Raw genomic sequence first — 7,818 nt, 5'->3', positions numbered from 1 at the left:
GGCCATCAAATGCAAATCCAGATGCATGGGTTAAGTGCCATGACGAGTCATTATATGATGCCGTGTACATATGTTCATATTGTAAATGAGGTTCAATAAGACGAGCTGAGGCTGAACCAGATCTAGGAGTTTTTGTATATGAGTGTGGTGGGTGATGGTTCTGCTGTTACTCAGAGCTCATGGGTAAGATAGAAACATCCAGTTATATATGATGGTATGAGTGGCTCGCAAAAGGATTAAGTTAATGATGTTAATGGCTTCCCATGTGCATAATGTGTAGTAGCTTCTTTATGGTATCGATGGGTCAAATTAGTGAAAACCTCTTATGGAATGTAAACATGAGGGCATGCCAATGCACAAAGGAATGCATTTATGAAGACATGGAGATATATTTGAGTGAACAATTGGGGGATTCTATAAATCACATGGTCGATATGATGACATTATAAACTATGGAGGCATCAAGAGCAATGGAGATTTAATGGGGCATTAGAGTGCCGAAGTCTTTATTGAATGCGGGAGATACAATTGGATGATCTACTTTGTATTGGGAAGCTTGCCTTAATGCCAAGGCTAGGAGCATCACACACCTTATTGAATGAAGACTATAATAAGGGATATTAAGGGGGCAGCTTGCGTGGCATTAAAAAGAAAAATAATCGAAAGTATTGGAAATGGAAAGGTGGCGCATGAATATTTTGGAAGAAGGAAAATGCGTGAAGATAGCTGCAAAAGGCGTGGGGGCGCCGATTCCCTTGCGGGAAAGTGTAGAAAAACCAGAGAAAGGGAGAGGTGCGCTTATCAGAAAAAAGTCTGCAGAGAAATGGTGATAACCAGTTCGTGCTTGACCAGAGGCAAAAATTCCTAAATGGCGGCAACTGTTCAGCGCTTGTAGGAGCTAGAAATGATGAGTAAATCGTGTGCTACCTAGTGATAAGATTTTTAATAAATACATATTTTCTGCTTCTCACGGGCTACAGCGAAGCGCTGTTTGGAATCTTACAAAAAAAATGTGGAATCCGCCTTCGCTTCAGATAAGTGGTTTGTTTTTTTTAATTTTTTTAAATATACTATCACTTTATACGATTTAGAAAAATCGTATATCTCTTATATCCTAAAGGGTTTTGGAAATGAGTAAAATGCTTTGGAGAAAAAATTAAAGGTTTTGGAACTTGGAGAATTGTGGGAAAAAGGTATCAAAAATACTTTCAAGCCGTGGGAAGTTGGTTTCACTTCTACTCGATCCAATTTTGGAATTCATGAGCATGTTATAGTTATGCCGTATGCTATCTTTTGTTCGTGAGATGTTAGAATTTAAAAGCAGGCTTTCAGGTGATAAAGGACATCTTGAAATGATGGATTTGATGGCACTGGATGTATAGAATGTAAATGGACACATGTATGTTGGAAAAAATTGAAGGTTATGTTATGCCTACATGTGATTGGTTCGAGGGATTTGGAAAAAGGAGCCAGTGAATCTATGCTTGAAAATGGACAAGCACTTGGTACACAATTTTGTGCAATCATCAGGATGAGTTCAAGGATGTATTGAGGTGAATTGACACATGTATATGTCATTAAAAAATGGAGATGTCCTATACTCCTTGGAAAATTTGTTTGTGAGTTTCCTTGTTAGATTTGGTACCTTCTCTCACAGCTAGAAGTCTCGTACTTTCCTGGCTATACCGCACACGTCACGACAACGTGAATCCACATCTCTTGTAGATTGCCACTAGGGTGCATTCTATTGACAAGGTCCAAGTCACTCCCTAGTCTAATAATGGAGATTTTAAATACATGTGATTGGTGTGTGGTGTCTAGTTGATTAGGAAATAAAATTTTGTGAATAAATGGATATCTACATCTATGTTTTAGATCCAACATTGCATCCAATCCCTTTGCACAAACCGAACTTTCCGTCTTTGCATCCTCTACACACTTTTGAATCCTCCTTTTATCAAAAAGTGGAGTCATTACATCTAGGAGATCTTTAAGGTCTCTGTCCCAAACTCTACATTACTTGTAACCCCATCACCTAACAGCATTTGCATAACAATATCCTAGGCCACAATAACCCCTAATTGTTTTGGAGTAGCGAAAGGATTAAATTGTGCATACATTGCAATCTTCTCCTCCACGCTTTTTTTTCCCTAGATGAACCCTCTTCCACAAGGGTGTTCATGAAAACCTAAATGGATAGCACATCTTGTAGTCACTAAGTATGCAGTAGTAGAGATAACAGCTGGACAAGTCCCACTCTGGCATTTAACCACAATGTTTCCACGCAAGACTTCCATGTTTAGTATGAACAATTCCTATTGAGCATGTTCTTTTAAGTCTTCCTTTCCATTGTTTCACGTTAGCGTCGTCAATCTTAGTAAGTATGGACAATCAAGATTCAAGTATCACAACAACGACCACCACACTTGCTAATCCTAATGGTACCAACAAAACAATCAGATGTGCAAGTAATGTATTATGTCCAAACATGCCCATCATGCTTTTGATCCATACCAATCATTATAGAACTTGCTCCACACCGAGGCAATATATCCATCATATGCAATGGGAAACTCTTCCGCTTGTTGCAAGATTTTTTTACACTACACAATGCAACATGCAAGCTACTATTCAACAGTCCTATCAAAACTAAGGCACTTTGAACAATAGTATTTTGTGCATGTTCTACAAAAACACAACCATCATCAAGAATAGTTGTAGCTATCCTTGTGCCCTAGTCAACAAACACTTTTCAGAATGAATATCTACATCAAGAATGAAACCATCTTCTCCATTTGCAAGTGTAGTAATTTCAATCTTCATCTTCTCACTACCCAAAGACAATGGCCAAAGTGTGACATATCATCCCACCAACTCAAAGTGCAAAAGAATATTAGCAAACTTTAGATGACAATATCTTGCCTCATTCATAACTACAAGCTTTTTTCTAGGCACATAGTTGTAAATAGTTATATGCCTAGTCATTCAAAATCCTTTAGTATGTAGTAAGAACAACAAGAAATCACTTGCAAAATATAATATTAAAACTCAAGAGATCTTTTGTTAATTTTCAATCACCATAATAAACTATGTTAATTATTAATAGTAAAGATAATGCTTCCACTTTACTTCAGTTCATGGACTTTAAAGGCAATAATTGATATTTCATTTATGCTTATCCATTAACGGTCATACTGAATATTTGATTTTTTTGTTCTAATTGTCAAGACAATTAAATCCTAGCAGAAATCAGCTTTACTCCAATACATGGGCTTTTTAAATCCCACAAAGTGCAATAATTAATATTCCATTTATGCTCATTAATTAATGATCAATCTGAATATTTATTATTTTGTTATGATTTTTAGAACAAAAAAATCATATCTTTTGTGAAAATGGAAAATCTCAATGTCAGGGGGCTAGGAAGAAAAAATCAAAATGCCATCAAAACAAGTGCTTGGCCACCATATCCTCGATAGCCAAAAAGACATTGATTGAGCACATCCAAAATATATTTAAGCATGCATTACAAGTAGGAAGAGCATGAGTTAACCCAACCATTCTTTGCTTTGGCTAGCTTGAGATTGTTGTTGTGTGGTATCTGCATAGTTTGAATCAACCCTTCAATAACCCCAACTAGTTTGAATCAGCACTTCAACTTCAAGCAGTATCTTCTTCAAGCAGCATGAGAGCAAGTGTGGGATTTAAAAATCACATTTCCTTATATGAGGTTGATGGTGCAGACGTGTTCTTGGCAGTTTTGCAAAGCTCAAACTACAATGCATTCCTTACATGAAAGCACTTGGAAACTGGTCTGCAACTTGAGGCCAAATGAGACAAGTTCTGCAGTGGGAAAGTTGTCGCAACCTCTACTAAAAAGCTTGCTGATTTGAGTTATTCACAATGAAAGAGGCATGCATAAACTCTTCTCTGAGATGTGTCATGTTCACAGGAAACAATGTAACGTGTGACGTAAGCGCCCAATGTTGAACACTCCCGGTGTTGTTCTTGAGAATGATAGTCACAGGCCGGAGTACGTGACCGTAATAGTGAATCAACAAGTGGGCCCATGTGTGCCACAAAGACAATTCAGTATGGAAGTTGTGGAGGCAGATGTCAACAAGACCTTGTGGCCTATTCGGAGAACGGAACCGTATAGCATGGTCATGTGTTTTGAATAATTGCCGGAGAGCAAGATGAGGTGTGGGAAATTGATCAACCCTTTAGGGAAGTTGACAGATAAGGGTGTTCTTGCACCTAGTTCTTGGGGCCGTCATCCTTATCCCCTCGGTCATACAGTGGAGAGTTTTATATGGTTCTACAACTCTACCAATACACACTCATGGGCTGTGATACGTCCCAAGTCTTGGGCCACCAGGTCCCGCTCCCGACTTGTGGTCAAGTGCCATTGGGACAAGTCTCACCAACATTGAGATTGAAGATCTTCGAGCAAGTGGTTTTGTTTTGGAAAGAGGTACCTTAACCTCCAATAACCAAAGAGATCACCACATCACTGCAAGGACAATCAACGGTGTACGCCCTAAATATAGAGACGGCAAGGTAGTTTGATGGAGGCAGAGGTTGACCAAAGATTTCAATGAAAAATTTGAGAAGGGAAAAAAACTCCCAACTAAAGTGGTTCGGGAAGCAATCATCTTACGCAATGAACCGCACTTATTTTATGTCGGCACGAAGGGATCACGCCCAAGGGTGTGAACTATTCGGCCACAATTTCGAAGCTCCCTCATTACACATGTGAGGACTTTCAAAAGCGGGAGAGCAAACACCTTACTTATGTGCCTTGTAAACACATGTACTGTGTGTTCCTGTAAGTGCTCAACTTGGATACATACTCATTCATTCATGCATCAAGCTGCTCTATCTAAGGTGGAACTATTCTGGGCCTATCACGACGCAAATCTCACACTACGCCTTGATAATATGTCATGATGCTAGATTGGACATCATAATCCCCTATAGAAAAGGATAATTAGAACAAATGAGTCTTGTTTTGTGGTGTTGGATGGAAGTAAGTTTTAGGTTTGGGCTGTTTGTCCGTTGCTTGTGGTCATTTGAAACTATCATAGACTACTTATGCGAAGAGTGTACCAAGGACAAAGGTGCCTTGTTTTGTGATGATCCACAAAAGTGAATTTATGATTTTTGCAATGACTCTTTAGCTATTTTGGAGCTTTTAAAAATTGCTTCTATGGGGATTTGGGAGGCATATGAAGACAAATAAGAGTTGTACAATAGTGTTGGATCTAGGTTTGTTTGTTTGATGGTTTAGTGTTCTGTTTGCTGACCTACTTCACCTCTCTTTCTTGTGCCTGAGATATATTTGTAGCTTGCATAGGTCAAGGGTGACAATGAAGCCAAAAAGATGATTTTTTTATGCTAGCTTGATGAGAAAGTTGTGCTCCGTTGGCTTTTCTTGATTTTAACACAGAAAATGTACGTTCTAATATTATCATTGGAAAATCCGATAACGGGACTTTTTGCACTCACTCAGAGATGGTTTTTGTTCGGTTTTGGTCGCTCGGAGTGTGTTCATCCTCGGCAAGAGACATCTCTAATCCAAATGAGAGCCAAGCAAGAGTACCCTCAAGAAGTCCAAATCCACTATGTCATAGGCTTTCTAAAAATCAAGTAGCAATATGGCCAAGGACTCATTACTTGCCTTGGCCCACTCTACTACCTCCCAAAAGAAAAAGATGTTATCAAAAATGCTTCTTCCTTAGAGGAATCCATTCTGTGTGTAATGAATGTGACCATCTGTAACACTGGCTGCAATCTCATGCTCACTGCCATAGCAAGAATTTTGTATGCAATCACAATGTTAGTCTTATCACCACCCTTATGGATGAGGTGGATAAGACCCTTGGTAAGAAAAGGAGGCATAGAATCCATGTTCCACATACCCTATAATGCCACAGTGATCTCATCCCCCATGTCATCCTAAAAACTCATGAAAAATGCGCAAGACGCCATCATCCCTAGGACACTTACCATGTGGTAGAGCTTGAATCACAATCTGATTTCCTATGGAAGTCATCCTCCTATGGCTCATATGGTTAGAGGATGACTTCCTATGGAAGTCATTTTCTAACTAACAGTCCCTACCATGAAAGGAAAATGCGATGCCTTCATGCCCCCCCATCCGCGGTTTCTCAACCATGTTGAAGTCACCTCCAATGATCCAATGATCCAATGATCTGCCTCAGGAAGAATTCTTTCTCCTCTGAGATTAACAGCATACACATTCAGCACACTATTTTTCAATCCACCCTACTTAACCTTAATCCATTGTGCTTTGTTTTTGACAGGGATAATAACTCCATGATCGATCATATATAAGGCACAAATGCAGCTGTCACTAAAATACATACTCCACCTAAAGTTCCATCTACAGTAGTGGACCAAAAGGTGTACCTGGATAAAAGCTTACCAGATCTATTGCATTGGCTGGTATCAAGCTTATGCTCCTGCATGAGCAGAATATCCATGGGACCATCCGTAACTACAGATGACCTGCTACTGGTGACGAGGAAAGACGCCACCAAGACCCTGCACATTCCATCGAACAACTCTCTGAAAGAATGGCTGTAAATCAAAAAAAAACAGCAAATAGATCTTGCAAAGAAACACACGTGCAAAAGAACTGAAGTAGAAAACTTGTAATCTGTTGAAGTAGAGCACGAGGGCTACCCGTAGGTGCATACAACCAACAGCAATAGCTGAATACTGATGTGTTAATGATGCTAACCCAAGCCACCTATTTATAGGTTGGACAAGAGCTGGTCGGCCAGTATAAAAACAGTGGGCTGGCTGACTATGCAAAAAATACTAAAATAATGTCTAAAAAATAGGCAAAAATAGCAAAAAAAATATCTAAAATAAGATGAATGCATGGCCTCATAAATCTGGCCAGATACAGCATGAAATATGCACATATATGCCCAATCTGGAGATGATAATGCCAACACCTCGGCGGACCAACTCCAGCACGCTGAAGAAAGACCTCCAAAGAGTCTGAAGGAACAACCTCCTCATAAAAGGCACAAGCTTGCGAAGATATGGTACATTTGAATACCGAGAAGGTCTTCGAAAGAAGCCACGAGAAGATCGAGAAGATATCGAAGACGAAACAATAGGATCAATCTGAAGAGAGAAGTCCTCAGGAGATGGAACCATAGACGGTACCTCCTCTGCATCTGCAACAAGTATCGGGAGCGAAGTAGACTTCTGTAAAGAAGAAGGAAATGAAACAACCATTGGAACAAACGGATCATCAGTGATAGTAGAAGTTGTCAGGTTCAAAGTAGGGACAGGCTCCAAGATAGTGGAAGATGCCTCCTCTGAAACATAAGGAGAAGCAACTACCAAAGTAGGAAGCTCGAGAATATGTGAGGATATCTCGGCAAAATCATCCACTTGCCCAGTAGAAGAACCACTATCCTTCTTTGAAAGAGACGAGAGAAAATCTTCAATAATAGCATCAGCATGAAACAGCACAAGGGAAGGGAGATACTCATCCAAAGGAATTAGAGGAACTGATAAGGTCTCTATCAGAAACTCCTGTAAATAATCCTCTGTTGCGGATAGGGCACTGACTTCTGAATCAAAAGTCTCCTATGTGTCACGTGCATCCTGCACTTGGATGCCACGTAGACATTTCTGTACAGAAGGTGCAAGACCTGGGATGGTGAACTGGTCCCATGTGAGCCCAGTCTGGGACGACGAGTCAGCCAGGGATCCATCTCAGATGTGAGCCCAGTCCGAGACGAGTCAGCCAGGGATCCATCTCAGATGTCCAAG

This window comes from Cibotium barometz, chromosome 14 (assembly GCF_041138505.1).
Source record: "Cibotium barometz isolate CiBa-2024 chromosome 14, ASM4113850v1, whole genome shotgun sequence".
In the NCBI taxonomy this organism is placed as follows: Eukaryota; Viridiplantae; Streptophyta; class Polypodiopsida; order Cyatheales; family Cibotiaceae; genus Cibotium; species Cibotium barometz.
The sequence above is the reverse complement of the archived record's forward strand: the minus strand, read 5'-3'. Positions refer to the sequence as shown.